The sequence below is a fragment of the Saimiri boliviensis genome, chromosome 8, assembly GCF_048565385.1.
Source record: "Saimiri boliviensis isolate mSaiBol1 chromosome 8, mSaiBol1.pri, whole genome shotgun sequence".
NCBI lineage: Eukaryota > Metazoa > Chordata > Mammalia > Primates > Cebidae > Saimiri > Saimiri boliviensis.
The window spans coordinates 22,773,423-22,786,535 of record NC_133456.1 but is presented as its reverse complement, the minus strand read 5'-3'; the positions used below and the strand labels follow the sequence as shown (position 1 = coordinate 22,786,535).

Genomic DNA, 13,113 nt, shown 5'->3' with positions numbered 1-13,113 from the left:
TGTTATGATTTTTGAAATCATGGTTTTGAGAAGGCAGAGCACATGTGTTGAGAGTCAGGCATGAAACCTGGGTTCAGATCACTAGTGATGACTTAGTCATGGTAAAGCAGTTAGCAGATTGTGTTCAATATAGCAGTTATCAAAGAATGAAGGTATAATTTTAAGGACCAATGATATTTTAAACTTTTTTTTTCTTTTTGAGACAGAGTCTCGCTCTGTCGCCCAGGCTGGAGTGCGATGGAACGATCTTGGCTCACCGTAACCTCTGCCTCCCACGTTCAAGGGATTCTCCTGCCTCAACCTCCGCCATCCCGAGTAGCTGGGATTACAGGCATGTGCCACCACGCCCGGCTAACTTTGTATTTTTAGTAGAGTAGTAGAGTTTCTCCATGTTGGTTAGGCTGGTCTCTAATTCCCGACCTCAGGTGATAGGCCCACTTTGGCCTCCCAAAGTGCTGGGATTACAGGCATGAGCCACTGCGCCAAGCCCAACTTTTTTTTTTTTAATGGAACGCTTCACGAATTTGCGTGTCATCCTTGCGCAGGGGCCATGCTAATCTTCTCTGTATCGTTCCAATTTTAGTGTAAGTGCTACCGAAGTGAGCACCCAGCCCAACCTTTAAAATTTATTTTTTATTATTATTTTTTGAGACAGTGTCTCCCTCTGTTACCCAGGCTAGAGTGTAGTGGTGCTATCTCAGCTCACTACAACCTCTTCCTCCCGGGTTCAACCAATTCTGCCTCAGCTTCCCTAGTAGCTGGAACTACAGGCACCCACCACCATGCCTAGCTAATTTTTGCATTTTTAATATAGATGGGGTTTCACCATATTGGCCAGGCTGGTCTTGAACTCCTGGCCTCAAGCGGTCCAGCTACCTTAGCCTCCCAAAGTTCCGGGACTGCAAGTGTGAGCCAACTCACCCAGCCTTAAACATTTTTTTTAATTATTATTTTTCAAGACGGGATTTCACCATGTTGGTGAGGCTGGTCTTGAACTCCCAACCCCAGGTAATCCACCCGCCTTGGCCTCCAAAGTGCTTGGATTACAGGCGTGAGCCGCCATGCCCGGCCTAACAGTTTTTTAATAAAAGCAACCTAAGGTAAAATTTTTTAATCAAAGCAATCTAAAGTAAAAATGTTTTTAGATTCAGTATAAAAAGTCTCCATTTCCAATCAGATTGAATAAATGCCTAGCAGCTTATGTATTTTTTTTTGAGGAGGAGGAGTTTCGCTCTTGTTACCCAGGCTGGAGTGCAATGGCGCGATCTCGGCTCACCGCAACCTCCGCCTCCTGAGTTCAGGTAATTCTCCTGCCTCAGCCTCCTGAGGAGCTGGGATTACAGGCACGTGCCACCATGCCCAGCTAATTTTTTGTATTTTTAGTAGAGACGGGGTTTCACCATGTTGACCAGGATGGTCTCGATCTCTTGACCTCGTGATCCACCCGCCTCGGCCTCCCAAAGTGCTGGGATTACAGGCTTGAGCCACCGCCCCCGGCGCAGCTTATGTATTATGCTAAAACACAATATATTATTTGCCAATAATAAAAGAGTGTTTTGTATTTATGTAGTTTTATTACCAAGAAGCTTACTCAGCTTTATAGATTTCCCCTCTGTAATCTGATTAATCTTTATAGTGTCTTTTTTTTTTTTTTTTTTTTTTTGAGATGGAGTTTCGCTCTTGTTACCCAGGCTGGAGTGCAATGGTGCGATCTCGGCTCACCGCAACCTCCGCCTCCTGGGTTCAGGCAATTCTCCTGTCTCAGCCTCCTGAGTAGCTGGGATTACAGGCACGCTCCACCACGCCCAGCTAGTTTTTTGTATTTTTAGTAGAGACGGGGTTTCACCATGTTGACCGGGATGGTCTCGATCTCTTGACCTCGTGATCCACCCGCCTCGGCCTCCCAAAGTGCTGGGATTACAGGCTTGAGCCACCGCGCCCAGCTTATAGTATCTTGAGGTAATGTACAGTGTAGCAATCAGCCACTTAGGTAGTGACTTCTGAACTCTAACAATGAGTCAACATAATGCAAGAGGCTGTGTGTGAAGTCCAACCTGGGTGTGTCCACACCACACCAAGAGGACAAGTTAAAATTGCCATAGGAGCCAAAAATTAATATTTTCAGACTTATTTTTGTTTACTATTCCAACCATAGTGCTGTATAAAATATTTGCTATTCCTTATAGATGCAGGAATGGAATATTCCTAATATTAAAATTTTTTTCTGCATGTAGGTAAGCAAAAACAAAAAATTTTTTTACAGCTATAGAAAATGAAAGTGAGTGTAAGAAATAGAGATACTGGACATAATATTCTATAGGTTTTAAAAGACTTTAAGGAGAAGAAATGGAAATATAATGTAGTCTTTACTTCTTGGCACTGGAGTAGTAATAGCTAATGGCTCTTTCTACCTGGCATGCAGCTTCCTGTAATGACTATTATTAATAGAGCCAGGCTGATCGTGAGACACCATGACTATCTCCAGGAAAGGTGTATGGTGGAATTTAACTACAATGGCTTCTATTGCCTGAATATGCCCTTTGGTACACCTATTTTACTAGAGATGTGTGAAAATAGGAAAAAGTCTGCTCACTCAAAAGATAAGCTGCCAGTGGGACTTTAAGAGGCTCCCATTACATTCCCCTTCCCTGAGATGTTTTATTCCCCTCCTCTCCTCCAGTGTTCAGTCTCATGCTCAGCATTGCAGGGGTTACAAAAGTGACTAGTTAAGACACAGAGTGTGCCCTTGCAGAACTTGCAGGATAACAAGGGTCATAGAAAGTATTAAGTGTCCTGAGAGAAGACCAGCTAAAATGCTATGATTCAGCATCATTCCTAAAATGGGTACCAGTTGAGCAGCAATACCTGCCAACTCTTAATTTCTGCTTAAATGCCCAAATGCAGAGTACATGCCTTAGATTCTGCTGTTAAATTGAGGGGACAGGTGATATCATATAAACCCATGTCTTGTTTTCCCTGACAGCAAGGAAATGGTGCTCTATGACTTTTATTTGGAAAGCATGTAACTCAGACTGAGGAGAATTAGTTGATGTTTTCACCTCTCATATTTGCTTCTGAAGCAGAAAATTTACTAAGCTAAATCCTGAACTAGGAATTAGTAATACTAGTAATAGCTAATTGTTAATATATATACAGCTTTTATAGTCGTTCCCGGCATAAAGTAATTAATATTTAAATATTATTTCTTTTCTTATTTATTGGGTGCTTACCATATGCCAGGCAATGTTTTTAACCTCTTTTTATTAAATTTTTGTTTTTTAAGACAGAGTTTCGCTCTTGTCGCCCAGGCTGGAGTGCAATGGTGCGATCTTGGTTCACTGCAACCCTCTGCCTCCCATGTTTAGGCAATTCTCCTGGTTCAGCCTCTCCAGTAGCTGGGATTACAGGCATGTGCCACCATACCTGGCTAATTTTGTATTTTCAGTAGAGATGAGGTTTTTCCATGTTGGTCAGGCTGGTCTTGAACTCCCAACCTCAGGTGATCTGCCCTCCTCGGCCTCCCAAAGTGCTGGGATTACACGCGTGGGCCACTGCGACTGGCCGTTTTTAACCTCTTTATAAGTTTTCACAAACTCCCTAGAAGTACTTTTATTATCCCCATGAGGAAACAGGTTGAGAGACTTCAAGTAATCTGCTCAAGGTCAGAAAGTGAACAAATGACAGGTCAGGCTTCAAACACAGACAGCCCGTGTGCTTGAACAGTGCTGCTGGCCTCCCAGTCTAACCAAGGCCTAATCCTATAAAATTCCATTGACTCCCTAAAGTGGTAGTGTAGGGAATGCTAACTGATGATAAAGAAAATATGAAACACTGACAAATCATTTAATGAGCATTTCATTAGTTGGCTTCCTCCTCTGACCTTGAATTGAAACTCTCTACTGCAAACTAAGTAGTTAGAGAAAAATTGTATTTGCAAATAATTTTGAAAGTTTCAAAGTAAAACCACCCGTCCTTTTTTTCTTTTTCTTTTTATAAAATAAAGGAATAGGCCGGGCGCGGTGGCTCACGCCTGTAATCCCAGCACTTTGGGAGGCCGAGGCGGGTGGATCACGAGGTCGAGAGATCGAGACCATCCTGGTCAACATAGTGAAACCCCGTCTCTACTAAAAATACAAAAAACTAGCTGGGCGTGGTGGCGCGTGCCTATAATCCCAGCTACTTAGGAGGCTGAGGCAGGAGAATTGCCTGAGCCCAGGAGGCAGAGGTTGCGGTGAGCCGAGATCGCGCCATTGCACTCCAGCCTGGGTAACAAGAGCGAAACTCCGTCTCAAAAAATAAAAATAAAAATAAAATAAAATAAAATAAAATAAAGGAATAAGGAATGGCTACTCCATAAGCACAGCAGCCTCTTTTTTTCCTTAAAAGAAAAATAGCTGGCCAGGTGCAGTGGCTCACACCTGTAATTCCAACACTTAGAGAGGCTGGGGCAGGTGGGTTGCTTAAGCTGAGGAGTTCTGAGACCAGCCTGGTCAACATTGTTTTTTTTTTGTGTGGTTTATTTTATATATTGATTTATTTTTGAAACATAGTCTCGCTCTATTGCCCTGGCTGGAGTGCAATGGTGCAATCTCAGCTCATTGCAACCTCTGCTCCAGGTTCAAGCGATTCTCCTGCCTCAGCCTCTGGAGTAGCTGGGATTACAGGTGCCTGGCACCACACCTGACTAATTTTTTTTTTTTTCGAGACATAGTCTCTCTCTGTCACCAGGCTGGAGTGCCATCTCGGCTCATTCAACCTCCAACTCCCTGATTCAATTGATTCTCCTGCCTTAGCCTCTGAGTAGCTGGGATTACAGGCACATGCCACCATGCCCAGCTAACTTTAATATTTTTAGGAGAGACAGGTTTTCACCATGTAATTTTCTGTATATTTAGTAGAGATGGGTTTCACTATTTTGACCAGGCTGGTCTCGAACTCCTGACCTTGTGATCCACCTGCCTCAACCTACCAAAGTGCTGGGATTACAGGCGTGAGCCACTGCACCCGGCCATAATTTTTGTATTTTTAGTAGAGACAGGATTTCACCATGTTGGCCAGCTGCTCGGGAGGCTGAGGCAGGAGAATCAGAGGTTGCAGTGAGCTGAGATCACCCCATTACACTCCAGCCTGAGCCACAAGAGCAAGACTCCATCTCAAAAAGAAGAAGAAGGAGAAGAAGAACCAATTTGTAAAGATTAAATTGAAAAAGAACTACTATATAAATGGGTGAATTAGAATCTAAGATCCAGAAGAGTAGTCTCATTTCAGATATTTAGTCTAATCCATTAATTTTAAAATAAAAAATATATGTATACATTAATATATGTGTGTGTATACATGCTATACATCCCAAACCATGCATGCACCCTTATTTAGTGTCATGTCTATTTGCTTATTTGTGTTCCCTCACAAGAATGTAAAATGTGTGAAAATGAGAAAAGGAGACTTATAGAGTTGCACAGGGTTCCTACAAAGAGTTGCACAGAGTTCCTAAAAATCCCAAAAAGGGCAGATGTTTTGAGCATCATCTAAACTAGGGTGCCAGCCACATCTCATAAAGGGCTTAATGCCTGATTAATCCTATTAATTGCAGTGCTGGTAAGAAAAGGAGAGCCCAGATTTTGTGCTATCCATTTGTTCATTGAGTCTCTAGCCCCTTTCTTTGGAAATTAACACAAATGGTCAATCTAGTTTATAAATTAGTCACTCATGAATTTGGCAAGGATGAATCAATAAATACTTTAGTGTTTTTCTATCTTGAGAAATGTGCTAGTATCATATGACACTGGTTAAAAAAAAAAAAAAAAGAAATGTGCTCAGACCTCAATTTATGAAACATTAACTTAGACTCCAAATTTTCATACTATAAAAAATCTTTCAATTATTAATTGTAAATACAAAAGAAAACGTTTGTGTTTGTACTTGGCCAAAGAATGACTTTTAGATAATTAAAATATTGCAGATATAGTTAACATTCCCTTCAACCACCCTCACCCCAAGTCCCACTTATTTTCCTTCCTCCCAATATTATAAAAATGATGTAAACTGGGCATGGTGGTATGTGCCTATAGTCCCAGCTACTCGGAAGGCTGAGGTGGAAGGACCCTTGAACTCAGGAGTTTAAGAGCAGCCTAAGCAACATAGCAAGACCCAGTCTCAAAAAAAAATCATGTATATCCTCCTGGTCCATTTTTAAATATTATGTTTTTAAAAGTATGACTACCCTAGGCACACTGCTTTTAGGGTAGCCATGCTCTGCAAGGGGCAATTAAAAAATGTATGTATACATTAATATATGTGTGTGTATATGTGCTATACACCCAAACCATACATGCACCCTTATTTAGTATCATGTCTATTTGCTTATTTGTTGTGTTCTCTTACAAGAATGTAAAATCTGTGAAGCAGAGACTTCGTCTTGCTTTGTCTGTTTTCTGCTGTACTAACAGCTCCTACCTAACACATGGTAAGCACCCAAATATTTGTTGAATAAATAAATATCAATCTGTAACTTGCTTCTTAAATTTGGGGTGTGTGTGTGGGAGTGTGTGTGTGTGTGTGTTCATGTGTTCATTCTCATCTAGTTCATTAATTTTTACTGCTTTGTAAACTGTTTTATTTGTCCATTCATCTATTAGAGGATATTTACATTATTTTCACTCCTTTGCTGTCATAAACCCTTACACACAAATTTGCAAATTTTTTTAGGCTGATGCGGAATAATTTCCCTAGGGTATATATGCCCCAGAAGGTGAATGTTGAGCAATGAAGGGTGATATTTTAAATTTCACTGGTTGCTTGTCATGTTACTCTCAAAAGTGGCCATAGCTAATTATAATCTCAGCAGCAGTGGAAGAAGGCTTCATGTTTCTTACATCTTGCCAAAGTTTTCTACCATGAGATTTTAAAATTTATTTGCCAATCTCATGAGTGAAACATGGTGTCTCTTTTTTTTTTTTTTTTTTTAGGAGCTGCTTCTTCACAGGGCTGCCCAGCCAAGGGTAGCCGAGATGAGGCAGCGCTGATGTCTCTTTTATTTAAATTTGTATTCAGGCCAGGTGCAGTGGCTTATGCCTGTAATCCCAGCACTTTGGGAGGCCGAGGCAGACAGATCATGAGGTCAGGACATCAAGACCATCCTGGCTAACATGGTGAAATCGAGTCTCTACTAAAAATGCAAAAAAATTAGCTGGGTGTGTGGTGTGTGCCTGTAATCTCGGCTACTCCGGAGGCTGAGAAAGGAGAATCTGAAACCCTGTCCCTACTAAAAATACAAAAAAATTAGCTGGGCGTGTGGTGTGCGCCTGTAATTTCAGCTACTCAGGAGGCTGAGACAGGAGAATCACAGGAATCACAGTGAGCTGAGATTGAGCCACTGCACTACAGCCTGGGCAACAAAGCAAGACTCCATTAAAAAACAAAACAAAAAAAAAAAAAAAAAAAGACAGTCTGCTCACACCTGTAATCCCATAATCCCAGCACTTTGGGAAGCCAAGGTGGGTGGATCACGAGGTCAGGAGTTCAAGACCAGCCTAGCCAAGATGGTGAAACCCCGTCTCTACTTAAAATACAAAAATTAGGGGGGTGCAGTGGCAGGCACCTGTAATCTCAGCTACTCAGAAGTTTTAGACAGGAGAATCGCTTGAACCCGGTTGGCAGAGGTTGCACTAAGCCAAGACCTGCACCACTTCACTCCAGCCTGAGCAATAGAGTAAGATTTCACCTCAAAAAAAAAAAAAAAAAAAAAAATATATATATATATATATATATTCAGATAACTGTAGATTTCATATGTAGTTGAAAGAAATAATAGAGAAACCCTGCATACCCTTAAGCCAGATCCTACTAATAATAATACTTTGCAAAAGTATAGTCACAACCAGGATATCGAAATTGACACAGTCCACAGATTTTGTACAGGTTTTCCCAGTTTTACTTGTACTCATTTTATGTGTATGTGAGTGTATTTAATTATATACAAGTTTATGTCATATATAGGTCCATGTATCCACTTCCACACTCAAGATACAGAACAGTTAAAATAAGGGATCTTCCTGTTATGCGAAATCTTAGCTCACTGCAACCTCCACTTCTGGGTTCAAGCGATTCTTGTGCCTCAGATTCCCAAGTAGCTGGGACTGCAGATATGCACCACCACTCCTGGCTAATTTTTGTATTTTTAGTAAAGACAGATTTTACCTTGTTGGCCAGGCTGGTCTGGAACTCCTGGCCCCAATCGATCAGCCTGCCTCCACCTCCTGAAGTACTGGGATTACAGGTATGAGCCACCGGCAGGCCTCCTCCTCCTTTTTTTTTTTTTTTTTTTTTTTTTTTTTGAGACGGAGTTTCGCTCTTGTTACCCAGGCTGGAGTGCAATGGCGCGATCTCGGCTCACCGCAACCTCCGCCTCCTGGGTTCAGGCAATTCTCCTGCCTCAGCCTCCTGAGTAGCTGGGATTATAGGCACGCACCACCATGCCCAGCTATTTTTTTGTATTTTTAGTAGAGACGGGGTTTCACCATGTTGACCAGGATGGTCTCGATCCCTTGACCTCGTGATCCACCCGCCTCGGCCTCCCAAAGTGCTGGGATTACAGGCTTGAGCCACCGCGCCCGGCCCTCCTTTTTAATCTCTGTTCTTTATTTGCAAGATTTTATCCTTTCAGGCTGGTTGTTGCGGCTCATGCCTGTACAATCCTAGCAATTTGAGAGGCTAAGGCAGGCAGATCACTTGAGGTCAGGAGTTTGAAACCAGCCTGGCCAACGTAGTGAAACCTCGTCTCTACTGAAAAAAAAATACCAAAAATTAGCCGGGCGTGGTGGCGGACACCTGTAATCCCAGCTACTTGGGAGGCTAAGTGAAGCAGGAGAATTGCTTGAACCCAGGAGGTGGAGGTTGCAGTGACCTGAAATCGTGCCACTGCACTCCAGCCTGGGTGACAGAGTGAGACTCTGTCTCAAAAATAAAAAAATTTAAAAAAGATTTTATCTTTTCAGAAATGTTGTATTCAGTGTTATATGTGGAAACTTAAAAAGAAAAAAAATTAAACAAAATGTTGTGTAAAAGGAACCATGCAGGCCAGGCACAGTGGCTCATGCCTCTAATCCCAGCACTATGGGAGGCCAAGGCGGGTGAATCATGAGATCAGAAGTTCAAGACCAACCTGGCCAACATGGCGAAACCCCCTCTCTACTAAAAATACAAACAAATTAGCTGGGTGTGGTGGCGGGTGCCTGTAATCTCAGCTACTCAGAAGACTGAGGCAGGAGAATCACTTCAACCCAGGAGGCAGAGGTTGCAGTGAGCTGAGATTGCACCACTGCACTCTAGTCCAGGCAACAGTGTGAGACTTTATCTAAAAATATATTAAAAAAAAAAAAAAAAAAAAAAAAGGGAAACTTGCAGTATGTAACTGTTAGAGACTGGCCTTTTTCACTCAGCATTTTCAATATACGAGTTGTTGCATATATCGGTAATCCAAGGCTGGGCACAGTGGCTCATACCTGTAATCCCAGCACTTTGGGAGGCCAAGGCAGGCAGATCACTTGAGGCAAAGAGTTCAAGACCAGCCTGGCCAACATGGTGAAACCGTGTCTCTACTAAAAATAACAAAGTTTAGCTGGGGATGGTGGTACATGCCTATAGTCTCAGCTACTTGGGAGGCTGAGGCAAGAGCATTGCTTGAATCCAAGAGGCAGAGGTTGCAGTGAACCAACATCACACCAGTGCACCCCAGCCTGGATGACAGAGTGAGACTCCACCTCAAAAAAAAAAAAAAAAAAAAAAAATCCATCTCTTTTATTGTTACTATTCCACGGTATGGATGGACCACAGTCTATTCAACTATCACTCATTGAAGGAGCTATGTTTATTTCCAAGTTTGGGCAATTGCAAATAAAGCTGCCATTAATGCATATGTATAGGGTTTTTCTTTCTTTCTTTCTTTCTTTCTTTTGAAACGTAGTCTTGCTCTGTTGCCAGGTTGGAGTGCAGTGGCACAATCTCAGCTCACCCAGATAATTTTTTTTTTTTTTTTTTTTTGAGACCGAGTTTCGCTCTTGTTACCCAGGCTGGAGTGCAATGGCGCGATCTCGGCTCACCGCAACCTCTGCCTACTGGGTTCAGGCAATCCTCCTGCCTCAGCCTCCCAAGTAGCTGGGATTACAGGCATGCACCACCATGCCCAGCTAATTTTTTGTATTTTTAGTAGAGACCGGGTTTCACCATGTTGACCAGGACGGTCTCGATCTCTTGACCTCGTGATCCACCCGCCTCGGCCTCCCAAAGTGCTGGGATTACAGGTTTGAGCCACCGCGCCTGGCTCCCAGCTAATTTTTGCTCTTTTTTTTTTTTTTGAGATGGAGTTTTGCTCTTGTTACCCAGGCTGGAGTGCAATGGCGCGATCTCGGCTCACGCAACCTCTGCCTCCTCGGTTCAGGCAATTCTCCTGCCTTAGCCTCCCGAGAAGCTGGGATTACAGGCACGTGCCACCATGCCCAGCTGATTTTTTGTAGTTTTAGTAGAGACGGGGTTTCACCGTGTTGACCAGGATGGTCTTGATCTCTTGACCTCGTGATCCACCCGCCTTGGCCTCCCAAAGTGCTGGAATTACAGGCGTGAGCCACCACACCCAGCAATTTTTGCATTTTTAATAGAGATGGGGTTTCACCGTCTTGGCCAGGATGGTCTCAATCTCTCTCTCTCTCTCTCTCTCTTTTTTTTTTTTAGGAGACAGGATCTCACTATGTTGCCCAGGTTGGAGTGCAGTGGCTATTCACAGGTGCAATCCCACTACTGATCAGCACGGGAGTTTTGACCTGGGCCGGTTCACCCCTCCTTAGGCAACCTGGTGGTCCCCTGCTCCCAGGAGGTCACCATATTGATGCTGAACTTAGTGCAGACGCCCGATCAGGACAGCACACCACATCCCAGAACTCTTGGACTCAAGTGATCCTCCAGCCTCAGGCTCCCGAGTAGCTGGGACTACAGGCATGCGCCACCGTGTCCAGCAGTCTCAATCTCTTGACCTTGTGATCCACCCGCCCCAGCCTCCCAAAGTGCTGGGATTATAGGCGTGAGCCACTGTGCCCATCCTTATGTATAGGTTTTTGTGCAAACATAAATTTTCATTTGGTGTCTCATTTTTTTCAATTACCATTTCCCAGATTACCAGTGGAGTTGAACATCTCTTCATATGTTTGTAGATTATTCAGGTTTCCTCTTTTGATAAGGGACTATTTTCTGTTGGGTTGTTTGTCTTTTTCTTTTTTTTTTTTTTTTGAGACGGAGTTTCGTTCTTGTTACCCAGGCTGGAGTGCAATGGCGCGATCTCGGCTCACCGCAACCTCCGCCTCCTGGGCTCAGGCAATTCTCCTGCCTCAGCCTCCTGAGGAGCTGGGATTACAGGCACGTGCCACCATGCCCAGCTAATTTTTTGTATCTTTAGTAGAGACGGGGTTTCACCATGTTGACCAGGATGGTCTCGATCTCTCGACCTCGTGATCCACCCGCCTCAGCCTCCCAAAGTGCTGGGATTACAGGCTTGAGCCACCGCGCCCGGCTTCTTTTTCTTACTAGTTTGTAAGATTTTTTTTTTTTTTTTTTTTTTTTTTTTTTTTTTTTTTTTGAGACAGAGTCTCACTTTTGTCACCCAGGCTGGAGTGCAATGGTGTGATCTCAGCTTACCGCAATCTCTGCCTCCCGGGTTCAAGCAATCTTCTGCTTCAGCCTTCCGAGTAGCTGGGATTACAGGCATGCACCATCCCACCCGACTAATTTTTTTCTTTTTAATAGAGACAGGGTTTCACCATGTTGGCCAGGCTGGTCTCAATCTCCTGACCTCAAGTGATTCGCCCGCCTTGACCTCTGATAGTGCTGGGATTACAGGCATGAGCCACCGTGCCCGGCCTAAGAGTCCTAAATGTGTTCTGCATAGCAATCCTTTGTCAGTTATATGAGATTGTTTGTGTTGACATTTTGGTGGTCATTGTTTCTCAACACGCTGTAAAGTTTAGGAATAGATGAAGAATTTCTGAAACTTGGATTTGAATCATTGATGAAGTGATGAAGGAGTTTCATTTGGGGCTGCCCACCTTGTGGAGCTTTGCACCTGCTGCACCTTACATGTAGCAGCATTTTCTTTGCATCCTTGCATGCCAGCGATACACTTTAATTGGTGGTGTGTTAGGTTCTAGGCACACCATCAAAACATCTACCTGCTTGAGGGCAGATATCACGATCACAAATCTTTGCCTCATTTTTTGGGAACGTTCAGATACATTTATTGCATCGTAAAACCAGCCGTGTTTTCTGGCATTTTGACCAGCCCTCAGAAACTGCTGACATCATGATGTACTCCTTGCCTGGTGTTTCCATTTTCCCCAGCACTGCAGCCAGAATTTAGAATCCTGACTCACCCTTCAGCCAGCCACAGAGAATACTGATTATTCTGGTACAGTCAATGCTCATGAAGTGACTTCGAAAGGGAAAATAGCTTTTGGACAAGTCAAAGCCAGTGCAATTTCAGATAATAGCCAAGCTTTTCTTTTCTAGCTTTCTCATCTGCTCAGCTGCACTGCTTTCTCCCCTGACGGAAGCGGAAGCCATGATTCTGCAGTCCTGGCTGTAAAGCTGTGGATTGTACAAGCTGGCACGGCCAGTACTGATCTACTGAGTTAACTGAACTGTCCTTCTGATCTGCACTGAGAGAGCCCGGCTGTGGTGCAATGCTCACAGTGAAGCCATCTGCATAACTGAACTAACAATCCACACTTCAGTTCTCATTTCAATAAATTATCTTATAAAACACTCATGACCAAAATTACCTCGAGTAGCTTATTTATATGAATTTTGCAATTAACCCAAATTACCCATCGAGAAATGGATATACAAAGCTTCTCATAATTTCCCCTCAAACCATGGCAAAAACATGAAGGCAAGTACTAGGATTTCTGGGAACATGGAATTTATATCTATGCCACACAAACAATGTTAAAGAAAACAGGCTTTGGATATTTTCAAAGGGCTCTGGTGAGGATTAAATTAAGGTATAATATATGAAATGCTTTGTGAATTCCAAAATGTTTTGCCAAGATAAAAGATTATTAAGATCAG

General features: G+C 43.1%; 1 non-coding gene across 1 annotated transcript; it reads right to left on the bottom strand.

Moving 5' to 3' along the window:
• Positions 1-500: 500 nt before the first annotated feature.
• LOC120367315 (U6 spliceosomal RNA) lies at positions 501-607 on the bottom strand. Its single transcript, XR_005581718.1, has one exon. It is a non-coding gene; the product is annotated as a U6 spliceosomal RNA (small nuclear RNA).
• Between the last annotated feature and the right edge of the window lie 12,506 nt (positions 608-13,113).